General features: G+C 40.8%; 1 protein-coding gene across 3 annotated transcripts in view; it reads left to right on the forward strand.

The window, feature by feature from the left end:
* The first annotated feature begins 10,551 nt into the window (after positions 1-10,551).
* The window catches only part of DTNA (dystrobrevin alpha), a 367,610-nt gene continuing 365,592 nt past the window's right edge, over positions 10,552-12,569 (forward strand). For all 3 annotated transcript variants that reach the window (XM_004606060.2, XM_055128332.1, XM_055128333.1), the window contains exon 1: positions 10,552-10,775. The gene's annotated coding sequence lies outside the window, so the exon portion shown is untranslated. The remainder of the gene's footprint in view (positions 10,776-12,569) is intronic.

Below are 12,569 nucleotides of genomic sequence, written 5' to 3' on the forward strand. Positions count from 1 at the left end.
CCAGAGGGCGGGGAAGGGAGGGAGTGAAAAATCAAGGTTAAGAACAAGGCAATTTAAGAGATAAGTACCAGGAGGATTACTCCACAGTTTAAAAGCTGGCCTCACATGCTGGGGGAAAAGGCAGCTCAGATAGAGAAGGGACCACCAACTAAAGGGTGTCAGGAGGGCCTGTTCAGGATGGGAGATTCAGGCTGAAAGTAGACTATAGACTGAACATGATGGCCACTTAATACCTCTACTGCAAACCACAACACCCAAAAGGGGCGAGAGCTCAAAAGGGAATGCCCTGCCAAAGAGGCAGGGTGGGGTGGGGGAGGACAGAGTGGAGGTGGTGGGAGGGATGCTGGGACCATTGGTGGTGGAGAATGGGCACTGATGGAGGGATGGGCACTCAAACATTGTATGACTGAAATGCAAGCACAAAAGTTTGTAAGTCTGTAACTGTACCTCATGGTGATTCACTAAAAATAAAAAAAAAAAAAAAGAACGAGGCAATTTTTTTTCACTTGGTGAAAAAAAAATTATTCTAGCAAATAAGAGAAAGAACCAGAAATGTTTTCATGTTTGATGAGATGGAAGTAGCAGTGAAGCAAATCTTTGGTTATTTATCTTTTTATTCAGAATATAAAAAAATATTGTCATTGAAATTTTATTTTATAAACAAAAAACAACTTACAAATTTGAATTTCCTAAAAATTAATGATTGCAGATTATAACTCTTTAACATGATGAATTATTAAACAAATATATTTAATACATATTAGGCATTGAATAAATATCTTCAGTTGTTGAAATGTTTGTTCATTTCCTTTGGACAAACATAACATTCACTAGTATGATGAGGATATAATTAGAAGCTTTAATTAGCTTATTTCTAAACTTTATTAAAGTTTTACAACACTGATATATCAAAGAAAGAAAAATATTTTATTATGCCACAAGGTAAAATGGTATTACTGTCTATAAATGATGCACATTGTTCCTATTTGGTTCACTTAGAAACTTAAGAGATCACAGGCAGCAATTACTCTACTTAACTATGCAACAAATTGATCATGGCTTATTATTTTTACTTATAGATACTTAAGGAAAGTTTATGTCATAAAGATATTTTGCTCTATGGAGTACACAACAAAAATTTATAAATATTGCAGTTTAATATTACATAAATAAGACATAACTCTTTCATGCTTGATGCAACAGGATGTCAAAATAGTAGCCTATTTTTGGTTGATGAACAAATTAACTAGCAAGAATTGACTGAATAACAAGATCCTGTGAGACACAGGATATGTGTATTGGATAAGCAAGTCATAATTCTACTGAGGAAATAGACAATCTTGAGGTTAATTTGCATGAAATAATTAAACAACAGCACAGCACATTACCTTGAATAGGTTTCAAGATAGCATTCCCAAGAGTAAGCCTTTTACATATGAGTTCAAGGAGATCGAATAACACAGTGGGCTATAGAAAGCGCTTTGAATATTGCTAAGAAAGTGACTAAGAGCTTTTGGAATACAGTATGCACTGCATCAAATCCTTAAAGTATGCACTTTACTTCCATGAAATAAGTAAATTTCTTCTATTTTTATTTGAAATGATAATAATATTAATGTATACATTTCTTGCTTTAATACTAACTATAAAATGTATTTTTAAATACTGAGAGGCTTTTCTAAACATTTAAGACAGATCCACATGGGTAGAGTTGCAATTGCAGTTCTTTGTTAGACTGAAGAATTGTCATTAAAAAGAGAAACAGAGTCCACTGATATTAATCAAGAGATTTAACTGAATATTCTTTTTTTTGTTTTGTTTTGTTTTGTTTTTGGGTCACACCTGGCGATGCACAGGGGTTACTCCTGGCTCTTCACTCAGGAATTACCCCTGGCGGTGCTCAGGGGACCATATGGGATGCTGGGATTAGAACCCGGGTCGGCCGCGTGCAAGGCAAACGCCCTACCCGCTGTGCTATCACTCCAGCCCCTTAACTGAATATTCTTATATTTATCTTTATTGTTCATTCATAATGTTTGGGTTTGTTTTAAACCTTTAGTGAAAAAGGTGTATATAGCCCAAGAGAAAAGCAAGGCAAACTGCATATGCAGTTTAACTTGTTCAAATAGAACATACATACACAAATATGCTCTGGAAAAGGTATTTACAAACTTAAAATAATTATTTCATTTTATGCATTGTGCTATGGCAACAGAGTAGAATTTTCCTTGCCATTTTGTCACTTTTTAACTCTGAAGCATTTTCCATTACCTTCAAAATAAACATGCTTGATTGTCTAGGGAGGAAAAAGTGTTTTTATCATGCTCCTTGTCCTTGGGAATTTTAAAATGCTTTTGATGTCAGTGGGCCCCACGAGTGGCTTATGTGAAGCAGGGAGGAGAAAGATGGTCACTTCCTCCTCATCTGCCTCTGCCACCGGGGACCCAGGGTAACTGGCTTCCTGTCTTGCCTCGAAGAAAAGTTTCAGGAGTAGATGAGCGAGCAGTGAAGCGAAAGGGATTTTATTTGGAGGTTTTGAAGGGAAAGAGGAAGAGAGAGTGGAGAGTAATGTGCTAAAGAGAGAACCCTGGCTTCTCCAAGAGTGGTGAGAACCCCTACACACATCTAAACAGGAAAGCATGAAAGCACCCATCTCAAGAGGGGAGATAAGGCAGACACGTCTGCTTAGCACTGCAGGTGCTCAGCCACATGGGCACATGCGCACAAGCAGCACATGGGCTCCCGCATCATATGCGCACCCTTCCTTTGTTCAAGGTGGCTTTTATAGGGTTTCTCCAACCTGCCCCCACGCGGGGCTTCTACCTAGGTCAAGATCTGCTGCTAAGGAGGTTGTCAAGGGGGTAGAGTGGGGAGTGGTCACAGTCTTCTTTGAAATTTCTTTCCTGGCCTTTTGCTCCTGCTGGAGCTTCTGTTGGAGGGGGGTCCAGCCTCCTCAGGGTCTATTACATGGACTGGCCAGTTCTGCCAGTTCTCTGCGTGGTCAGGGCTATTACTTCCCAGGACATTTCCTGCCATTGCCTTCGGAGGGGCCTTCCCTATCTTCCTGCCTACATCACTTTCTGAGATAAATACAAACTTTTTAAATAATATTTTGGAACTCAGGAAGTTTCTGCCTGTGGGCCTAAGGGGGCATTTCAGACTGATTAAGAACTGTGGATAAAATAATGCTTCTGGTTATGATCACTGTATCACTGTCATGCCCCTACTCATCGATTTGCACTAGTGGGCACCAGTAACATCTCTATTATGAGATTTATTTTTACTGTTTTTCGCATATTGAATATGCCACGGGTAGTTTGCCAGGCCCTGCTATGCGGGCGAGATACTCTCTCAGTAGCTTGCCGGGTTCTCTAAGAGGGGCGGAGGAATCAAACCCTGGTCGGCCACGTGCAAGGCTTACGTCCTACCCACTCTGCTATTGCTTTTGATTATGTAAATTTTGTAAAATATTCTCTCCAGAGTAGCAGATTAGGGCTGGAGGGCTAATACAGTGGGTAGGGCGCTTTCCTTGCAATGATCTTCAGCACCCAATATGGTACCCTGAGCACTGCCAGGAGTGATTCTTGATTGCAGAGTCAGGAGTAAGCCCTAGGAGTCACTGGCTATGACCTCAAAACCAAAAATCAAGAACAGAGGGAGAGAGTGGAAATAAGCAAATAAAAGCAATTTGTAAGTAAAAGGACAATGAAAATACATAGAATGTTCAAGTGATCCGGTGATCAAATCAGGATAAAAGGAGAAAAGAGAAAGTACAGTAAGGTGTTTGCTTTGTAGTTCAACCCTGGCATTCCATATGGTCCCCTGAGCAATGCCAAGAGTGATTCCTGACTACAGAGCTGAAGTAACCCCTGAGCCTTGCCAAGAGTGGCTCAAAAGACAAAACAAAAGAATAGAGACTTATATTTAGTGTTTGTGGCACAAACAAAAGCAAAGCAAATGCTTTAGGGGCAGAGAGGTAGTAGGGGGTCAGATGCTCAACTTGCATGCTGTTGAGCTCAGTTTCTTCCCAGCAGCACATCCACATGCATTCCTGAGAACTCATACATAGGAATGATCTCTGAGCACAGTGCCAGGAGTAAGCCCTGAGCACTGCAGAGAGTGGTTAATCTCCGGTGACACATGCATATTAAAACAATGAACACTAATATATGAGCAGGTATGTTATCACTAACAGTAACAGGTCTCATTCCCCTGACCCTGAAAGAGTTGGGAAAAACAAGTAAGGAGAGACTGCTAAAATCTCAGGGCTGGGACAAGTGGAGACGTTACTGGCTCCCGCTTGACTAAATTGATGAACAATGGGATAACAGTGATACAGTGATACATCATCAAAAATAATACTTGATGCGATTTCACTGTTATTTACACTGTTGACAATTGTTTTGTGTCCCAATATTTGTCTCCATTCTCATTTGTCTTGCAAGATTTTTATTGAAAAGGTCATAGATAAACTTATAGGAGTTTTCTTGTATATAATTTGCTTTCCCCAGACACTTGTATTATTCTGTTCTTATTTTACCAGTTGGCAAAGCCTGACAAGCTACTGTGGCATATTCATTATGCCAAAAGCAGTAACAACAAATCTCATAATGGAGACGTTACTGGTGCCCACTCAAGCAAATCGATGAGCAATGGGATGACAGTGATACAGTGATACAGTGATGCTATCACTAAGTATGAATGGATTTTATCTATCTCAAAATGTGTTCCCTGAAAGGGAAAATTTTATTATTTCCAATAACATTTTAACTATGGATGCACCCCATATATTCATACTTTTTAAAGATTATGATTTGGTCAGTGTAGTTCAATCTACCTTAACATGCCCCTCCCCCTTGGCCTTTTTTTTTCAATTTAGATTTTTATTGGATTGTTTTTTGGTTTTGAACTCACACTCAGTGGTGTTCAGGGCTTGCTCCTGGCACTATGTTCAGGGATCATTTCTGGTATTGCCCATAGGACCAAACAGTGACTTGGCCCTATTATTTAATATTTTATAATATATAAAACTTTAAGGCTTTAAATAAATTTTATGGTTTTTACAGTTGGGATTAACTTTTAAATGTAAATGTGTGCTAAGGGGCCAAAGAGTTAGAGCAGAAGTTAAGGTTACAGGAGCTAACCTTGCATGCAACAGATCCTGGTTCTATGCCTAGCACCAGACGTGGTCCCAGAGCACTGCTAGGAGTAATCTTTGAGCACAGAGCAGGTGTAAGCCTTAAGGACCACCTGGCAAGGCCCATTCAATTACTCTCTCCCCTCTCCCTGCCAACGAGTGGTAAGTAACATGGTTCTGGAAGTTGGAAGTTCCAGTGACGGCAAACTCCAGGCCCCAAGGGATAGGGGATGGGTCAGTCCCTCTCATCCCCTGTCCCCATGAGATCCTGGAGGTCATGCTCCAAAAATGCCTCCAGCTGCCACTTAAGCTCCTTAATGGCTATGACCCAGAGACACACAGGGGCACTCCGAACCGAGTGCCTTGATGCAGAGATATCTCCAGACCCTAGTTGTCTAGAATTTTGAATTCCAGGAACACGCGTCTGCTCTGGTGGACACGAGACATCTTCTGCTGTTCATGACAAACAATGCAAAAGAGAGTATAGGGGAGATTGTCTGCCATAGAGGCAGGGTGAGGTGGGGATACTGAGGATCTTGGTAGCAGAAGATGTGCGCTGGTGGAGGGTTGGGTGAACAATCATTGTATGGCTGAAACTCAAACAGGAAAGCTTTGTAACTGCTATATCTCACAGTGATTAAATAATAATGATAATAATAATAATAATAATATTTTTTAAATAAGTAACATGGGTCCTGATGAATTGCAAGAGATTTGGGCATTATCTACATTAGTGTTGGCAAAGAAGGTGATAATGCCTCCTATAGATGATCAAGATGAGGTGGGGATTCAAAGGAAATTGAAGGCACTTTCTATTTGTTTAAAGAAGTTAAATTTCCAACAAAATGCTGAATAATATTTTTTTCCCTGAAAAGCAAGTAAGCCAAATAAGTTTGGAACACCTGATCTGAATAATAGGTGGAGAATCAGCTCAATGGAAAATAATGTTAGGCAAGCTGATTTTTCACATTGTAGTATATTTCTTTGGTATTATAAAAGTACTAAGTTGAACTTAAAAATCATTGAGGAAAAATTTGACATTCCTCTGAAATAATATGGATACCTGTTCAGATCATTCATCTTTATCATAGTATTTTATGGTCTTAATTATTTTTAAATTATCTACATTGATCAAAACAGTCGACATGATTTATTTATTCATGTGTACATATATATTTTATGTTCTTTTAGCCCTTATGTTATCATTCCCTGAAACATCTGTCTATACACATGGCTTATAGGAGTTTCTAGCTGATAAGATTATGATACTGTTTCCTTGACTCCTGAATATACATCTTTTAGACTTTCATTTAAGTCACTCAAATTAATTCCAATTTATGTCTCCAAACTATTAACAGTTCATAGGTAGTTGTAAGAAATTCTTATTTGACTGAAACCACATATAATCTCTATACTGTAGCACTGTCACTGTTGTCCCGTTGTTCTTCGATTTGCTCGAGCGGGCACCATAACATCTCCATTGTGAGACTTGTTACTGTTTTTGGCATATCGAATACTCCATGGGTAGCTTGCCAGGCTCTGCCATGTAGGCGGGATACTCGAGAGGGATGTAGGAATAAAACCCGGGTAGGCTGTGTGCAAAGCAAACGCCCTACCTACTGTGCTATCGCTCCAGTCTGCAAACTCTATACATCACTGTTTATTTATACAATGCATAAATATACATATAGTGTCTCCATAATTATTGATGCTCTGATTTTACGTATGGCAGATATATTAGCATGTACTTTGTTACAAATTTTTTGTAGTGCAAGGAATCAAATCCAAGACCTCTCACAAAGCAAGGCAGGGCTCCACTACTGAACTACATCCCTGGAACTTAAAATTATGTTTAAGGGGGTTGAAAGATAGTACAGGAGGTAAGGAACTTCCCTTGCACGCAGCAACCGGATACCCAGTGCTGAATATGAGAACCAGGAGTATGCAATAAACACCACCAGTTGTGGTATCAAAACCAGTATATTTCAAAGTATATTTTAAAAGGTAAGAAACTGAGCTGGAGAGAGTGCAATAGAGCACAAAACCAGGAGTATTGCTCTGTTGTGCCCCCCAAAGAAGTAAATAATCAAAGATTAATATCAGAAATTGATTTTCCTTGATTAAAGTAGCCTAATTAGTAAGTACTATAAATATATTTTGCCATATCAAAAATGTCTTGCTATATGAAGAAACTCTGACACAAAGTGCTAGTGACTACCGAGCCACTGACTGTAATGAATTTCTGAAATACATGGCATAGTCATCAAGCCTAAATATATCTCGAATCAGAACATATCCTGCCATGAGTTTGCAACTACAGAGGAAAGTGCTCCTGATTTATTGCTGTTCACATTGACTTTCACCTCTTGTGCAGTAACCTTCCAGAGAGACTACCAAGCCATTAGCGTCTAGTACATGTGAAAGCTCCAGGTTGAACTCCAAGAGTCTGTGTAAATTCCGGATTATATATGAATCACTGTTGCAACCTTTGCCCAAGAATTCATCTAGTGGTACTGTTTTATGAGAAGGATTGAAGAAAGCAACATTTTTAGGGATGACTGATCAGAAAATACAAGTGATATTTCCAAGGTAATAATTTTGGAAATTTAATAAGATTCTATATAATCCTGTTACATAAAATAGTCATAATAATAAGATGTTGGCGTTGCATTACTTTGACACATTTTAGGGAAAATCACTAAAACTTTTAAAAATGAAATTCACAAAATTAACTACTTCCAATTATTTCTGATTTCATAAAAACTGTGAACTTGTGAACTCTAAAATTATAAAATGAAAAAATAAAATTTAAATTTTAGATACTATTGCTATTATTTTACTTTATATATTGCATGCTTAAATCTTCATTGACCACTTAAACATAATGGTGCCTTTGGATTACCATTTATCTTCTTGGATTTCATTGTTAATTTTGTCTTAAAATATTATCTATACTATGACTGTTTTATCCTACTGCTAATATGGAGAGGGAGTATTGGGCCCTATCTAGTGGTACTTAGGTATGATTCATGGTGGTGTTCAGGGAATCATATTTGATGCCAGGGATCAAGTCTGGGTAAGCTGCATTCAAGTCAAGAGTCTCACCTGACTTTCTATCTCTCCAGCTCACCTACTGTCATTTGCTTATTAGATTGCATTGATTGGTCAATCTATTTCTTCTAGGGAATCTATATTTGATTTTTTTCAAATTAAGATTATTCAGGGAAGTCTCTCTAAGATAAACAAGCTTGTTTTTGCCATAAATTTTCTATAAGTTTATAAAAATAGTGTTTGATAATGTCTGATTTTAAAATAAAAATGTGTGATTTTTAAAATATTTCAAAGCAGCAAAACTTGAAAATTTTTCAGCTTTCACTTGAAACTTGATGCCTTTTATTTTCTCCCTTTTTCTAATTTATTTCCCTTTTATTTTTCCTGTCCCCTCTCCATTTTCAGTAATTTATCTTCTGCCTTCTCCATGTCCCATATCTATCAAAAACCATTTATCTTCTCTTTGGTTTATAGGACGGTTGATAAGGTACTGATTTTTTTAAATGATGCCTGATATCAAACTCAAGGCCTATCACATGCAAGGCATTCATACCATGTTCAATCACATATCCAGACCTCTGATATTCTTTTCTTTAATTTAATTTTATTTATTTTTAATTAGTGAATCACCATGAGGGTACAGTTATAGATTTATACATTTTTGTGCTCATGTTTCCCTCATACAAAGTTCGAGAACCCATCCCTTCACCAGTGCCCATTCTTCACCACCAGTAAACCCAGCATCCCTCCTACCCTCCTCAATCCCATCTCCCCCGACCCCACCCTGCCACTGTGGCAGGGTATTCCCTTCTGTTCTCTCTCTCTAATTAGGTGTTGTGGTTTGCAATAAAGGTGTTGAGTGGCCACTGTGTTCAGTCTCTAGCCCACAAGACCTCTGATATTCTTATAAGTTTATTTTCTAAACAAAAGCTACTCGAGTACTCTTTGTTAGTAATTTTACAATCATTAAAAAAAACCAAAATGCCCACTTGGTGTTCATGTGAATACGATGTATATGCAGCTGTAGCATGAGGTTGACATATGATGTGAGCCACTGAAATGTTGTGGAGGTCAAAGCCTATAAATTTAACAGTAACAAAGTAAGCAATTTTTAACATGGGACAGAAATGAAGTCAGTTAATTGGAAAGATATGTATATTGTATTTGCTTAATTTATAATGAAAATAATAGTACTTCACCTATAGGTCTTTCAGTATCTATCATTTTTCTATTATTTATATCTTCTCTCAGTAGCTAGATATAAATGAATAGAGGACAGATTCTATGTAAGAAACTCCTATACAGTCTTCAAAACATTTACATACTCATATACATCAAACAAGTAAGAGTGTTTGACTGAAACATAGAAATCATAATGAAATTGGTTACTACCATGAAAAACATTGATTAAAACTAAGGAGTTCAAACAATACAAGTGAATATAAATGCATACACATACCACACAAACATATAACATATATATGTATATATATATATATATATACCTCCAAAATAAGGAAAAATTCTACAAATATCAGACTGGAGATCTACACAAATACAGAAGGAAATTTATATTAAAACATGAAAAGAAAATTCATATCTTAATAAGTAATTTTTAAAGCTATGAGTATTTTCATTATTTTTGGTAACGTAGGTTTCTAGGAATTGATTTTAATGAATAAGCAACCTGTGAGTAGCTATACAATAAATATTTATGGTGAGATATTGACTTACGTATACTTGGGTAAGTCATGTCAGCTAACCTATGTTCTGTGTCTCTGAAGTGCCAATACCCTCTGCCTTCTCATCCACCTCCTCTGCAAAGATGCTCTGCAAATACATGAGGTAATGTTTGGGAAATGTTTGCAGCTTGGGAAAGAAACCCACTGCAGACACCTCAAATATTATTACTATATTCTGTTAAGCCTGATATATTATTGTTCTGGTTTTAAATGGAAACTATACTGTTTGATTCACCGAGTTCTAAGCAAAATCTGGGTCAACATAAGAGGATGATTAAATTTCATTTTAATTCTTATGCTCTGTTCGGATCCTTTGCACGTGTAAGAGGGAACTGTAGGAAATAAACAAAGCACATAAATCAAGCTTGGAAAGAAAAATCTCTATCCCAAAGGTATACAGATATAGATATATTTGCATATCTATATCTATATCAATTTTTTTTTTCAATGAAGAGCGTGAACACTGTATTTCCCTGGAGGAATATTTTCGGTCCAGGAAGGAGGAAAGTGCATGCAGTGTGAGTGTGTGCGAGCGGGTGTGCATGCGTGTGTGTGTGTGTGTGTGTGTGTGTTCTGTGCGTGCGCGCCCGCGGAGAGAGGGGCGGGGGAGGCGGATGAGGAGGATGAGATCATAGTTTCAGGATCCTCAGGAAACCCTGGTACTGGCAGCAGCCAGCCTCTGCTGTGCCCACATGACCCACAACTCTGGCAGCGGACCCGGCACTTCCAACATTATTAAATAATAAGAAAGCGGCTCCTACTCCGAGCCCAAACCTCCCTACAGACCCATGGACACCTTCTAAGAGTTTGGCGAGTCGGAGACGGGGGCGTCGGTCCATCGCAAGGTGTGTGTCCGGCATCTGCTTCCTGGAGAGCTCCGGCGTGGGGGAGGGCGCGGGGCCGGAGGGGGGTCCCGGCGGCGGGAGAGGGAAGTGGGCGCCGGCGGGGCTCGGGCGCGCGGGGCCCCGGGCGCGAGGCGGGAGGAGCGGCGGACGCGCGGCCCGGGATGCGCAGGGACCGCAGCCGCCCGCGGCGCGGGGGCGGCCGGGGCCGGGGCAGCGCCCCCGGGGGAGCGCCGAGGGGCGGCGGGCCGGGCGGCGCGCGCGGGGCGCGGGGGTTCCCACCTGTGCGCGGGCGCCGGCCGGGCGCTGCAGCCCCGACTGCGGCGGGCGGCGCCTGGGGCCCGCGGGGCGGCGGTGGCGGCTGCTGCAGGAGGGCCGGCCCGGGGCGCGGGGCCGCGCAGGTAATTCGCCGCGGCTCCCTCCGTAGCCTCCGCGCCGCTGCCCGGCGGGCCGCCCCCCCCTCCGCCCGGGCCGTCGTGGTGACGGTGGGTTGTTTTTGTGGTCGTCGTGGCCTTCTGGGCCCCGTCCTCGTGCATGGCACCGTGGGAGGCGGCGTGGCCGGCTCCCCTAGGGATGACACGCACGTTGGGGAGCTGCCTGGGGGCTCCTGAGCGGGGAATCCGCCGTGGGTTCCCCGCCCGCTAGCGGCGTCTGCGCGTGTCGCCACGCTCTGCGGTGCCCCCGCCGGTGGCTGGGTGGGAGTGGGCGGCAGGCACTGGCGGGCAGGGGGCTGGGGGCGGGGGGCGGCGACGAGTTCAGGGGTGGGGGTGGTATCTTCACCTCCTATATAGAGCCTGTTGCCCACTTTGGACTTTTCCTCTGGACAGAGGGTGCACTGGACGTTAGTTCCAGTACCCGGAGTGGCTGGAGTGGGGGTGTTGGGGGGGGGGTGTCCGTTTAAAAGATCGAGGCCAAGGAGAAAAGAGGTGGCAGCTGATACCAACTCTATTGGTTCTGGGACTTGGTGGTAAAACTTTCCTCCTTCCTTGATAAGGGTAAGATAAGTGTGGAACTTGGTCAGGGAGGGAGGGGTAGGGTAATTGGATGTACACTTGGGATGTAGCTTAATACCGTTCTCTTCATTCAAACTCTTAGGGAATGGTCTTACGAGTTGCTGTTTACCATCCAGTTATCCTGTCACTGTGATGATCGTTTGATGTTTAATGTATTTATTTGAACATAACGATCACCTAGATTGTTGAAGTATACTTCGTTTCTTTTACAAGGAAAAGAAAAATGCTTATTCCAAAGATGAAAACTTTGGTGGGGTCGGGGTGGGGGCATACAGATCTCTTAACATGTTCCATACACATTTTCATCTGCTTTAGCTTTATTCGTTCAATTCTTACACCACTGTAAGGGGTAGCTGATAATATTATCCACCTTTTACAGCTGAGGAAATCCAAGCACAGAGAAGTGAAATAATTTACTCAAGGTCATATGACTATTAAATGTTAGAATACACTTGGGCTTTTAACCAACTCCGTTTTATAAATGGATAGACAGATAGATAATAGACAATAGGTGCATAAAAATAGAACCCATTGACGCTGCAGTCTCCTATATTTACTATATGGACCACATCTTCCTACCAAGATCATCCTCTTAACTGCATTCCATGTTGATCTCTATTTTTAATGCTACTATTATGGTAAAGATTTTTGGAGTGGTTCCTTTTGCCAAATTACACAATTTCCACACAGCTATATTTTTAGCCGTTGACTATAAGAACAATAAATAAATTATAAAGTAGGTGGCTAAAACTATGTATTTGCATTTAATTTTAAACTTCCTAAG

Source organism: Sorex araneus, chromosome 2 (assembly GCF_027595985.1).
Source record: "Sorex araneus isolate mSorAra2 chromosome 2, mSorAra2.pri, whole genome shotgun sequence".
In the NCBI taxonomy this organism is placed as follows: domain Eukaryota; kingdom Metazoa; phylum Chordata; class Mammalia; order Eulipotyphla; family Soricidae; genus Sorex; species Sorex araneus.